Here is a 15,423-nt window from a genome sequence, read left to right on the forward strand (position 1 = left end):
CCTAGAGCTTTTAAGCTACAGACACCAAACTTTGCACAGACCTTCAATCTGATCTGACTTGAGTTGCTATATCTTTTCTAAGCGATCGGACTTACGGTTCTCCTAAACCGTCCGATCAAACATCCCAAAAAAGTCCCATAGACTTACATTCATAGAATGTTTAGGCTGAGTGTTTATTTTCAAATTCTAACTGTCAACTCTCATTCATACAAATACATTACATCATCTCTCAACCTCTCTCAGTCTATCTCTGTCTCACAAAACTCACTCAATAGCACAGACAAACACAACTACACACATACATACACACACACAGACACACAACCACACAGACACACAACCACACACAACTACACACAGACACACAACTACACACAGACACACAACTACACACACAAACACAAAATTATATATAACATACTGTCACAAAAACACAGACATGAACACACACACATCCACACACAGATACACAACCACACACAAATACACATAGACACACAACTACACACAGACACACAATGACAAACACAAACTTATATATAACATACTCTCACAAAAACACAGACATGCACACACACACACACACACACACACACACACACACACACACATAACCGCACACAACCGCACACAACTACACACAACTACACACACACACACACACACACACAACCACAAATATACACACACAAACACAATATTACATTCTGCCCTAAATGCCCCAACTACCCAATTCTGCCCGAAATGCCCCATCTGCCCCGTCTGCCCCAAACACCCAATTCTGCCCCAACTGCCCTAAATGCCCCATCTGCCCCAAATGCCCTGTCTGCCCCAACTACCCAATTCTGCCCCAAATTCCCATTCTGACCCAACTGCCCCATTCTGCCCTAAATGCCCCAACTGCCCTAAATGCCCCATCTGCCCTAAATGCCCCATCTGCCCTAAATGCGTCATCTGCCCCATTCTGCCCAAACTGCCCTAAATGCCCCAACTGCCCTAAATGCCCCAACTGCCCTAAATGCCTCAAATGCACCAACTGCCTCATCTGCCCCATTCTGCCCCAACTGCCCTAAATGCCCCAACTGCTCTAAATGCCCCAACTGCCCTAAATGCCCCAACTGCCCTAAATGCCCCAACTGCCCTAAATGCCTCAAATGCCCTAAATGCCTCATCTGCCCCATTCTGCCCCAACTGCCCTAAATGCCCCAACTGCTCTAAATGCCCCAACTGCTCTAAATGCCCCAACTGCCCTAAATGCCCCAACTGCCCTAAATGCCTCAAATGCCCTAACTGCCTCATTTGCCCCATTCTGCCCCAACTGCCCTAAATGCCCCAACTGCTCTAAATGCCCCAACTGCCCTAAATGCCCCATCTGCCCTAAATGCCTCATCTGACCTAAATGCCTCATCAGCCCCAAGTGCCCCGTCTGGCACAATTATCCAATTCTGCCCCAGATGCCCTAAATGTCCCATCTGCCACAAATGCCCCATCTGCCCCAACTGCCCAATTCTGCCCCAACTAACCCATCTGCCCTAACTAACTTAACTGCCCCAACTGCAGCTCCATCTATTACTCTCAGACTAGGCTTTCTCAAGCCAACATAAAGTTTGTTCACAAACTTTAACCTCATCTAGTTATTATGTTGGCTTTGAAAAAGCCAATATATTGTTATTGCTTTTAAACTTATTATTATTCTTTTTCTCCCCCCAAAATTTCTGACACTAACTCGTCCTAGGGCTTTCAAGCTACATGCACCAAATTTTCCACAGACCTTCAGACTGGTCTGACTTAGTGTGCTATATCTTTTCTAACTGATGGGACCTTCCGAATTCCTAAACGGGGGTCTCGAACACCCCAAAATTTCCATTGACTTAACATTGAGACAAACTTTGACGGGTCATAGCTGTGAGTGAGAAACTTGTAGAAACTTGTGGCTTACCACATTTAAGGTGGCTGACAGGCTCTGTAAGAACATACATCACAATGGGGTGTAAGTTGTACCCCTGGGGTGTAAGAGGCCCCCAAAATTTCCCATTGACTTATAATGGGGCAGGAAGCATGCCCATATAAGGGAATAAACGCGTCCCAGATGGAATATCTTTACTTTAGAGTGTCGTAGAGACATGGGGGTGGGCTCATTTTACTCAGTCATCCAATCAGTCTCTTAGGATCGCCCCAAAGCTATTTAGCCACGCCCCTAGCAACCATTTTGGGCACCCTAGCAACATTTCCCATAGACTGCCATTATAAAATGCCCAGATGGATATCTTTGCAGCACAGTGTCATAGAGACATGGGGGTGGGCTCATTTTACTCAGGCATCCAATCAGTCTTAATAGGATTCTTATTGAGGCATTAAGCCACGCCCCTAGCAACCAAATTTGAGCACCCTAGCAACATAATAAACAAAGCCTTATATCTCTTGGTCTGAACATCATAGAGGCATGGGGGTTGGACTTTGGGTCATGTTAGCTTCATGCTAGCTCCATGCTAAGTCATACTAGCTTCATGCTAGTTTCATGCTAGCTTTATGCTAATTTCATAATAAATCTTGCTAACTTCATGCTAAATCATGCTAACTTCATGTTAAATCTTGTTAGCTGCACGCTAAATAGTGCTAGCGTCATGCTAATCATGTAAGCATCATGCTAATCATGCTAGCTTCACGTTAAATCATGCTAGCTTCATGCTAATCATGCTAACCTTATGCTTACTTCATGTTAATCATGGTAGCCTCATGCTAGCTTCATGCTAATCATGCTAGCATCATGCTAGCTTCATGCTAATCATGCTAGAATCATGCTAGCTTCATGCTAATCATGCTAGCTTCATGCTAATCATGCTAGAATCATGCTAGTTTCATGCTAACATCATGCTAGCTTCATGCTAATCATATTAACATCATGCTAGCTTCATGATAATCATGCTAGCATCATGCTAGCTTCATGCTAATCATGTTAGCATCATGCTAGCTTCATGCTAATCATGCTAACATCATGCTAGCTTCATGTTAATCATGCTAACATCATGCTAGCTTCATGCTAATCATGCTAGCATCATGCTAGCTTCATGCTAATCATGCTAGCATCATGCTAGCTTCATGCTAATCATGCTACCATCATGCTAGCTTCATGCTAATCATGCTAGCATCATGCTAGCTTCATGCTAATCATGCTAGCATCATGCTAGCTTCATGCTAATCATGCTAACATCATGCTAGCTTCATGCTAATCATGCTAGCATCATGCTAGCTTCATGCTAATCATGCTAGCATCATGCTAGCTTCATGCTAATCATGCTAACATCATGCTAGCTTTATGCTAATCATGCTAGCATCATGCTAGCTTCATGCTAATCATGCTAGAATCATGCTAGCTTCATGCTAATCATGCTAGCTTCATGCTAATCATGCTAGAATCATGCTAGTTTCATGCTAACATCATGCTAGCTTCATGCTAATCATATTAACATCATGCTAGCTTCATGCTAATCATGCTAACATCATGCTAGCTTCATGCTAATCATTCTAGCATCATGTTAGCTTCATGCTAATCATATTAACATCATGCTAGCTTCATGCTAATCATGCTAGCATCATGATAGCTTCATGTTAATCATTCTAGCATCATCCTAGCTTCATGCTAATCATGCTAGCATCATGCTAGCTTCATGCTAATCATGCTAACATCATGCTAGCTTCATGCTAATCATGTTAGCATCATGCTAGCTTCATGCTAATCATGCTAGCATCATGCTAGCTTCATGCTAATCATGCTAGCATCATGCTAGCTTCATGCTAATCATGCTAGCATCATGCTAGCTTCATGCTAATCATGCTAGCATAATGCTAGCTTCATGCTAATCATGTTAGCATCATGCTAGCTTTATGCTAATCATGCTAACATCATGCTAGCTTCATGCTAATCATGCTAACATCATGCTAGCTTCATGCTAATCATGCTAGCATCATGCTAGCTTCATGCTAATCATGCTAGCATCATGCTAGCTTCATGCTAATCATGCTAGCATCATGCTAGCTTCATGATAATCATGCTAGCATCATGCTAGCTTCATGCTAATCATGCTAGCATCATGCTAGCTTCATGCTAATCATGCTAGCATCATGCTAGCTTCATGCTAATCATGTTAGCATCATGCTAGCTTCATGCTAATCATGCTAACATCAGGCTAACTTCATGCTAATCATGCTACCTTCATACTTAAACATTCTAACAGCCAGATAGCCTACTAAACTAAACTTCTGTCAAACCGTTTTAAACGTTCAAGCTACGCTTTTTCAAGCCAACATAAAGTTTGTCTTCAAACTTTAATATCTAGTTATTATTATTCTTTTTCTTCTGAGACCAAAATTTCTAACTCTAACTCCTCCTAGAGCTTTTAAGCTACAGCCACCAAACTTTGCACAGACCTTCAGTCTGATCTGAGGAGGTGTGCTATATCTTTTCTAAGGGATCGGACTTACGGTTCTCCTAAACCGTCCGATCAAACAGCCCAAAAAAGTCCCATAGACTTACATTCATAGAATGTTTAGGCTGAGTGTTTATTTTCAAATTCTAACTGTCAACTCTCACTCATACAAATACATTACATCATCTCTCAACCTCTCCCAGTCTATCTCTGTCTCACAAAACTCACTCAATAGCACAGACAAACAAAACTACACACACACACACACACACACACACACACACACACACACACAACCACACAGACACACAATCACACACAACTACACACAGACACACAACTACACACAGACACACAATTACACACACAAACACAAAATTATATATATAACATACTGTCACAAAAACAGACATGCACACATACATACACACACACACACACACACACACACACACACACACACACACACACACACACAACCACACACAGACACACAACTACACACAGACACACAATTACACACACAAACACAAAATTATATATAACATACTGTCACAAAAACACAGACATGCACACACACACACACACACACACACACACACAATCACAATCACACACAGACACAGACACAAAACCACACACAACTACACACAGACACACAATTACACACACAAACACAAAATTATATATAACATACGTCCACAAAAACACAGACTCACACACGCACGCACACACACACACGCACGCACACACACACACAAACACACACACACACACACACACACACACACACACACACACACACACAACCACACACAACCACACACACACACAGACACACAACCACAAAATTACACACACAAACACAATATTACACACCCAATCATACTCACACAAACACACACATAAATGTCCCAACTGCCCTAAATGTCCCATCTGCCCCATTCTGCCCCAAATGCCTCAAATAACCTAACCGCCCCATTTTGCCCCATTTGCCCCAACTGGCCAATTCTGCTCCAAATGCCTCATCTGCCCTAAATGCCCCATCTGCCCCAAATGCCCCGTCTGCCCCAACTACCCAATTCTGCCCCAAATGCCCCAACTACCCTAAATGCCCCATCTGCCCCAAACACCCAATTCTGCCCCAACTGCCCTAAATGCCCCATCTGCCCCAAATGCCCCGTCTGCCCCAACTACCCAATTCTGCCCAACTGCCCCATTCTGCCCCAACTGCCCTAAATGCCCCATCTGCCCTAAATGCCCCATCTGCCCCATTCTGCCCTAAATGCCCCAACTGCCCTAAATGCCCTAAATGCCCCAACTGCCCTAAATGCCCCAACTGCCTCATCTGCCCCATTCTGCCCCAAATGCCCCAACTGCCCTAAATGCCCCAACTGCCCTAAATGCCCCATCTGCCCTAAATGCCCCATCTGCCCTATTCTGCCCAAACTGCCCTAAATGCCTCAAATGCCCCAACTGCCTCATCTGCCCCATTCTGCCCTAAATGCCCCATCTGCCCTAAATGCCCCATTCTGCCCAAATTGCCCTAAATGCCTCAACTGCCTCATCTGCCCCATTCTGCCCCAACTGCTCTAAATGCCCCAACTGCTCTAAATGCCCCATCTGCCCCAAGTGCCCCGTCTGCCCCAATTATCCAATTCTACCCCAAATGCCCCAACTACCCTAAATCCCCCATCTGCCACAAATGCCCCATTCTGCCCCAACTGCCCAATTCTGCCCCAACTAACCCATCTGCCATAACTAACTTAACTGCCCCAACTGCAGCGCCATCTATTACTCTCAGACTAGGCTTTCTCAAGCCAACATAAAGTTTGTTCACAAACTTTAACCTCATCTAGTTATTCTTTTTCTTCTGAGACTAAAATTTCTAACTCTAACTCGTCCTAGAGCTTTCAAGCTACAGCCATCAAACTTTGGACATACCTTCGGTCTGATCTGACTCGAGTTGCTATATCTTTTCTAACTGATGGGACCTTCCGAATTCCTAAACGGGGCGCTCAAACATCCCAAAATTTCCATTGACTTAACATTGAGACAAACTTTGACGGGTCATAGCTGCGAGTGAGAAACTTGTAGAAACTTGTGGCTTATCACATTTAAGGAGGCTGACAGGCTGTTTAAGAACATACCTCACAATGGGGTGTAAGCTGTACCCCTGGGGTGTAAGAGGCCCCCAAAATTTCCCATTGACTTATAATGGGGCAGGAAACATGCCCATAAAAGGGAATAAAAGCGTCCCAGATGGAATATCTTCACTTTAGAGTGTCTTAGAGACATGGGGGTGGGCTCATTTTACTCAAGCATCCAATCAGTCTCTTAGGATCACCCCAGAGCTATTAAGCCACGCCCCTAGCAATAATTTTGGGTACCCTAGCAACATCTCCCATAGACTACCATTATAAAAAGCCCAGATGGATATCTTTGCACCAGAGTGTCATAGAGACATAGGGGTGGGCTCATTTTAGTCAGGCATCCAATCAGTCTCTTAGGATTCTTATTGAGGTATTAAGCCACGCCCCTAGCAACAAAATATGAAGACCCTAGCAACATAATAAACAAAGCCTTATATCTCTGGATCTGAACATCGTAGAGACACGGGGGTTGGACCGTTTTACTTGTGGCTTGAAGTGTAATCATTATGGGATGCCAATTTTCTCCCTAGCAACCAAACTTAGTACCCTAGCAACGGAATAAACAAAGCCTTATATCTCCGCATCAGAACATCATAGAGACACGGGGGTTGGACCGTTTTACTTGTGGCTTGAAGTGGGATCATTATGGGATGCCAATTCTCCCTAGCAACCAAACTTAGTACCCTAGCAACGGAATAAACAAAGCCTTATATCTCCGCTTCAGAACATTGTAGAGACACGGGGGTTGAACCGTTTTCTTGTGGCTTGAAGGGTGATCATTATGGGATGCCAATTTTCTCCCTAGCAACCAAACTTAGTACCCTAGCAACGCAATAAATGTTAGCTTTATGCTAGCTTCCTGCTAATCATGCTAGCTTCATGCTAATCATGCTAACATCATGCTAGCTTTATGCTAGCTTCATGCTAATCATTCTAGCTTCATGCTAATCATGCTAGCATCATGCTAACTTCATGCTAGCTTCATGCTAACTTCATGCTAGCTTCATGCTAGTCATGCTAGCATCATGCTAGCTTCATGCTAATCATGCTAGCATCATGCTAGCTTCATGCTAATCATGCTAGCATCATGCTAGCTTCATGCTAATATCATGCTAGCTTCATGCTAATCATGCTAGCTTCATGCTAATCATGCTAACATCATGTTAGCTTCATGCTAATCATGCTAGCATCATGCTAGCTTCATGTTAATCATGCTAGTATCGTGCTAGCTTCATGCTAATCATTCTAGCTTCCTGCTAATCATGCTAGCTTCATGCTAGCTTCATGCTAATAATTCTAGCTTCATGCTAATCATTCTAGCTTCCTGCTAATCATGCTAGCTTCATGCTAGCTTCATGCTAATCATGCTAACATCATGCTAGCTTTATGCTAGCTTCATGCTAATAATTCTAACTTCATGCTAATCATGCTAGCATCATGCTAGCTTCATGCTAATCATGCTAGCATCATGCTAGCTTCATGCTAATCATGCTAGCATCATGCTAGCTTCATGCTAATCATGCTAGCATCATGCTAGCTTCATGCTAATCATGCTAGCTTCATGCTAATCATGCTAGCATCATGCTAGCTTCATGCTAATCATGCTAGCATCATGCTAGCTTCATGTTAATCATGCTAGTATCGTGCTAGCTTCATGCTAATCATGCTAACATCATGCTGGCTTCATGCCAATCATGCTAGCTTCATGTTAATCATGCTAACTTCATGCTAATCATGCTAGCATCATGCTAGCTTCATGCTAATCATGCTAACTTCATGCTAATCATGCTAACATCATGCTAGCTTCCTGCTAATCATGCTAGCTTCATGTTAATCATGTTAGCATCATGCTAATCATGCTAGCATCATGCTAATCATGTTAGCATCATGCTGGCTTCATGCTAATTATGTTAGCATCATGTAAGCTTTATGCTAATCATGCTAGCCTCATGTTAATCATGTTATCATCATGCTAATGTCATGCTAATCATGTTAGCATCATGCTAGCTTCATGCTAAATCATGCTAGCTTCATGCTAAATCATGTTCGCTTCATGTTAAATCATGCTAGCTTTAACTTAAATCATGATAGCTTCATGCTAAGTTGTCAAACTCTACTCTCAGACTAGGCTTTCTCAAGCCAACATAAAGTTTGTCCTCAAACTTTAATATCTAGTTATTACTGATACTGTACACATCTATAGGTTATTTTATTTTTAGTGACCTTTATGTGTTTTGAGATCCGAGTTTATATATCAGTACTGTATGTGTTATTTCCCCTACAGAGAACCCTGACCTAGTTTAGCCAAGTCACTATATTTAAATCATGTCCTAAAATTTCCTTTAGCATGCTATACTTGACATGCCTCTCGGTTGGATCTCTGCTGTTAAAGTCATTAGCAGTCTAAGGTAGCTTAAAATGGGTTTAGTTATACACTATAGCTGTGCTTTAGAAGTGAATTTGCATCTTATAGGTAATAGCAGATATGTCCAAGTAACAAATTTGTGTATTTGACCACCTAATTAAAAAGATGACTTAAAATGTAATAGCAGACCTCTTGTTTGTATGTTTTGATGTTGATTTGATTCAGTGAAGGAATTAGACAATGAAAATGGTGCGAATTATTTCAATGTTAAGTCAATTTAAAGACGTGTTTATGCGCGTTTGGAAGTCTCACGGTGCGAATGAGGCGTTTAGCGCGGTCTGGTAAATGCTAATTCACCTCATTTGTCCAGTTCGCGCAAATGATGCTAATTGACGTGAATTGGCGTCTGACGCCCGAACTTTTGGCGTCACTGCGTTAACCAATCAAGAGTCTGCTAGCTGCTGTGGTGGCAGGCCCGTCCGGAGTCACTCATTGCCCCTCTCACAAGAAGCAAATTTCGCTTCGGATGCGCATCAATTTAGCTTCAAACGCTTGCTTTTTACATGCGTCTATTTTGCTCTAGACGCGCGAATGCATTCAAAATGTTCAAGCGGCAAACTCGACGTGGAAGACACGAATTTGATGCTCTATTTGCGTTTGGTCTGAACGCAGCATTATGTTGTTACAAACCTGTATAAATTTAATTTGTTCTGATGAACACGAAGGAAGATATTTTGAGGAATGTTTGTAACCAAATCGATCAGAGGCCCCATTGACTTCCATAGTAGGACTAAAAAAGAATACTATGAAAGTAAATTCCAAACATTCCTTCTAGTCTTCAAGTCTAGATCTAAGGGTGCTTTCACCTCTGTGTTTCGGTTCATTTAGTCCGGACCAAAGGCAAAAAATTATACATTGTAGCTTTTTAGCAATTTTCGTTCCTTTTCACACCACACTGATCGCTCTGGTCCGCACCAGTTGAAACGATCCAAAATGCAGTCATGTAACATTCACATCACTCATTGGTCACATTTCTTTGAACGTATATCCTAACTGCTTCTTGATTGGTCAAAATCAACGTGCGGGAAATTCAGCCTGATCTCATGAATTTAGTTGTTATAGTCACAGAATATTTTGTTCATTTATCCGTGTTATTGTCATGGATCTCCACATTTTTCGGTGTCCGTACCACAGACTTTCTTTTCCGTGTCAGTTTAACATATTGGTTACTCTATTGTTTTTCCTATTTTTTTTTACCATTGTCGCTTGGGTTTGGGGTTAGAACGACTTTCTGTTAAATAAAATGACATCCTAACCCAAACCCAACTCTAACCCTAAAGTCAAGCAACAATTGTTTAAAAATCCGGGAAAAAATAGTATAAACCAATAATTAAAGTGACATCCTAACCCAAACCCCAAATTTAACCCCAATCCCAAGCGACAATGGTTTAAAAATAGGAAAAACAATTGAGGAACCAATACGTGAAACTGACACGGAAAACAAAAAGTCTGTGGTACGGACACGAAAAATGCGGAGATCTGTGACTATACCATGAAAATTTGTGAGATCAGGTTGGGGAAATTCCAACGGAACCCCGAAAGTAAACAATAAGGAGAAAAATACATGGAGAGAAGACTGCGCACTGTAATTATGTTTGTGGTTGTCATATAGGCTACTACATAGTTTGCATACAGCACTCTAAGCAAACTATTAATTTCCAGAATGAAGGGCAAATGCGGCTTGAAAACAATGTTTTAATGCACTGCAAACGGCGAAGCCACCAAATTTCTGAGGCTCCGCAACTCCAGGTATGTCCGCGACCTGCCATTGCTAATAGAAACTGTCAACAAACACTTCCTCATCCCATAATGCACAGTGCAGCTGACTAGGGCAGCTGATTTAGTCCAATAATTTGCAGTACTTTTTGCAGTTAGGTCTGTTCGATCTCTGATTGCGTTCTCACCACAAACGAACCACTCCAGAGTTTGTTAGAAAGTGTACCGAGACCACCTCTTCAAGGAGGTCTCGGTCCGCTTGTTTGATCCGCTTTTGGTGCGCACCAGAGTTCGATTGCTGCATTCTCACCAGCCCTAATAAACTGCACCAACTGAGCTATCGAAGTCTGGTACGATTCAACCAAACTAAATATCTTTGGCAACTCCAAATGATTGAGGCTGGGTACAACGTTTCATCCAATGTTTACAGAATTGGCTTTTTCTTTCTTTTTTTGACAAATAGCTGTAATCAAAAAAGCTCTTCTGCCAGAGAAAGTCGTGAAGGGGCCACTTATAAAACCCAAGCAGATAGTCATACACATTTATGTGCAAAATGTCTTCTGTCTTCTGTCTAAGGTTCTCTCCTGCCGGTGCTCATTAGATCTCAGAAATCACTGCTGTCCTTCGATGAATCAGTCAAGTTAATATACCAGTGATTGCTAATGGGAATGCTGTTGAATTGCCTGGGTCTCATTTTGCCCACTGTACTCTCGAAGTGGTTGCGCAAGCAACGGTAACCATGGTAATGAGTGGGCATAACTGCATCCTCATCAGAAATATGCAGACGTAGATGAGTGTGAATGTCTTTGCACCATCATCCATGGACAATATTAACCTTGTTGGAGCTTAGTATTGATCTTTTTTATACTTTAAAGCAGCTGGATTTGTCCTTCAATACTATTCTCCGCATATTATTTTTAGCTTAAATCTCAGTGAAACAAGGTTATTCTATCCATGTCTGTAAATGTGTGCCTACTGAGTTAGACTTATCAAAACATCATCTCTGCAAATGCGTGAGCAGAAGCACTTCTAGTGAGACTGTGGCATTAGGATGCTACTTCGGAAGGATTACTGCTTTGCATACTAATGCAAAGTGAGTATGGAAAGTTGCAAGTGTCTTAAAAACTACTTAATGTACATGGGTATGTATGACTTTGCTTCTTGCTAGGGATAGTTTGTGTTTTAGTCTACAAAGCAGCTAAGAAAGGTACCCTATTTCTGGACTGGGTTAAGGCTCAGCTGTTGTCTGAGTGGGGATCAAGGCTTGATCACTCATTCACTCAAAGCTTTGGTTGTCTCTTTGCCTTTGAGGACATTTTGGCAAGGGTCTAGGTCGTGAGATAGCGCTTAGAGCTGATGGCACTATACGGCTTGGATGAGTTGTGTACAATGTCGTGTCGGCCAGTATGCCCCCTTGCTTCACCAACTTCCCAGCAAAATCAGGGCTTTGCTTACTGTACCATCATTTATCAAAATATCTTCAACAGAAACTCATACAGGCTTAGAGCAACATGAGGGAGAGTAAATGATGACAGAATTTTCGTTTTTGAAAACTGTTGCTTTAAGGGGCGGTTTACATTGCACGTTTAAATCCGCGCGGAAAACGCAACACTGGCTGTTTCTCAATGTCAAGGATACTTTCTTGGCAGGACTGGTCTTTCCAAGTCACTTCCTTCAAAGGCTAGGCAAGGCTCCTTTTTAGAATTTGGAAAACACATAAATGGAACAGGCTAGCAAGTCATTTTTCGAACAAAGGACTCAGTCCTTGGTTGCAATTCCGAAGATCCTCCACATTGGAACAGTCCTTCGATTGATGCCGATGACTTAGCATCCTCAAAATTCTGGCTTCCGAGGATCCTTTTCTTGACATGGAGAAACAGCCCGTCTGTTGGTTCTTGTCACATGACCTGCGGGGCACTTGCGGCATTCTAGAAAGTTGAAATGTTTTTAACTCGATGCGGTACGGACGCGCCCGGAAAAATGTCTGCGTGTCGCTACCGCGTCGCTTCCATTATGAGCGCACATACAGTGGCTGTTTTTCAATGTCAAGAATACTTCCTTGGCAGGACTGGTCTTTCCAAGGCACTTCCTTTGAAATAACAAACTTGAACGCGGAAAATACGCGATGTATCTTAAGGTACATTCACATTATAAGCGACTAGCAGTAGCAGAGCGACGCGATCTCATTGATTTTAATGGAAGCTCTGCAGCATCCGGCAACAAGAGCGACAGTGACCATTGACGGCTGGATGGGCGTGTCCAGTCGCGCGTCAAAGTTGAGAGTTTAACTTTATGCAAATTACCTTAAGGTACATTCACATTATAATCAACTTTGTCGATGTGTGTCGCTCGTCTTTTTCAAAAAAGGCGTTTCTTGATCTGGTTGTCATAAACAAATGAGTACCGTCCACTCCAGTAACTGACGAGAGACGGATGACGTGAACTTCCCTGCTTCATTCTCATTGGTAGTCTCTTCCGAATGTCGCTCATAATTTGCATAAAGTTAAACATTTCTCAACTTTGACGTGCGACGGGACACGCCCATCCAGCCGTCAACGATCACTGTCGCTCGTGTCGCCGGATGCCGCCGAGCTTCCATTGAAATCAATGAGATCGCGTTACGCCTCGTTCAGACAGCCAGCGACATTATCGCTGTGTGTCGCTTGTCTCTTTGAATGAGGCGTTTCTAATTCTGCTTGTCATAAACAAATGAGTACCATCCATGCCAGTAACTGACGAGAGAAGGATGACGTGAACTCCACTCCACGGAAGTCGCCCGGTTTCCATTGAAATGAATGAGATCGCGTCGCTCTGCTACTGCTTGTCGTTGGCTGTCTGAATGGGGTGTTACTCTGCTACTGCTTGTCACTTATAATGTGAATGTACCTTAACACGCCAACTAAAGCTTAAAAAATGGAATCACGAAAATGTATGTTGTTGGAGCATAAATAATGCCTGCAAAATTATAAAGCTCAAAGTTCAATGTCAAGCAATATATTTCTTTAACAGAATTTGCTTTTCAAGGACTACAGAGAACGGCCGGTTTGAACTGCAGCCCTCTACTTCCCAGAAAAATGATGTCAATATTTTTGACTAACCTCCACCCACAGGACTCAGACGCCAGTCGCCAGCTATGCTAAAAATACTGCATTTTTAACACGAAATATGAACATGTTATAGTGTGCACCATAAACACAATCATAGATTTACAAACACAGGAAAAACAGCTCCACAATTTTATTGTAGCCTATTTTAATAGTTGTCTCATTTGTTTCTATTTTTATGTCTTTTAGCAATTTAAGGAGAAACATCCAAAGTTAATTCTTAAAAGAAACACAACTGGAAACTCCATCTTCGGAGCAATGAAAGAGCAACATCTGAGTAAAACAGCTGACTCTGGATTGGGCGTCCAGTAGTCTATTGATAACAAGTTTGGGCAGTCTATCTGTGTGAACCCAGACACCCCTTCTATTATGCCCCGTTACCAACGCTCCTGTGACACAATCTCACTCCTAGCCGGCCTAGAGTGTTTTGCTATCGCCCTGATGAAAATAACCAGCCTTTGATCTTATCAGGGATGTAAAAGCAATAGATGCCAATGGCAAATGCTGTCGCAAGCCTGCTCAGTTTTCTAGTCCAAGATCAACATGGTGGCCATTTATCGAGACAACTGCATGTGCTAACACAATTAACCATTCAATTTACGATCAACAAAACATAAGCAGCTCTCTGAAATGGGAAGCAGCTATATACTGGTGAAAGTTCACTTCTGATGAAACATTAAAGAGTGGTTGCGTACAAAGCAATGCGCATTATACAGTTCCTCCCATTCAGATGAATTCAGCCGTTAATGCCATTTCATATATTGTTGGCTTTGTTGTGCAACTGCGTAAAGCATTCAGTCATCCACGGCTGCAAGTAAAGAAAAGGGTGTACGCATGAATCAGCTGATTTAAATATATATGTATGTGGGCTTTGTTGATCGTTCTCCTTCTTACTAACATTAGCATCTTGATCTGGAAATGGTCACATGCTATGACATCACAACTGTGTGTTCAGCTGTCTGGAGTGCTTGGAGTAGTTTATGTTTAGTCTGGGTAGGGTTCTTATTTTTTTTATATTGGTGAGGACAGCAAATAACTCTCGCTATCAAACTTTCAGAAATGATGCATAGTGTTTAAACTTCATTCAGCATACTACTCAAGATTAGAAAGCCTCTACAAGTGTTGTTGGCCTAATAAATGTACCGTAATATTTAGGAGTAATGTTGTTTAGCCTGAAGTCATGAAGCATTGAGAAACACAAAGATGAGGTTTAAGTGAGGGTAAGAAGGTAGGCGCTAAAATTTATTCAATACCAAACTGATCAAATGCATACTTACATGCACTGTAAGTTGCTTTAGAAAAAAGATGTCTGCCAAATGCATACAAATTTAACATGTAAGGTTCACACGGATCTATGACGAATCACCAAAGCATTGTGTAAGTAGTGCAGAGATTGTGCAACCTGGTTTGTCACATACTGGTAAAATATATGGACTATATGTCGCTTTGGATAAAAGTGTCTGCCAAATGCATGAATGTAAATGTACAAAATGATCCAGAACCAGTTTTACATGTCTATTTACAACCATAGGATTTTCCCCCAGAAATGAAAGGGTCATGAATAATAATGTTGAGCTCTGCTCTGATTGCCTGTTGCT

Source organism: Misgurnus anguillicaudatus, chromosome 1 (genome assembly GCF_027580225.2).
Source record: "Misgurnus anguillicaudatus chromosome 1, ASM2758022v2, whole genome shotgun sequence".
Lineage (NCBI taxonomy): Eukaryota > Metazoa > Chordata > Actinopteri > Cypriniformes > Cobitidae > Misgurnus > Misgurnus anguillicaudatus.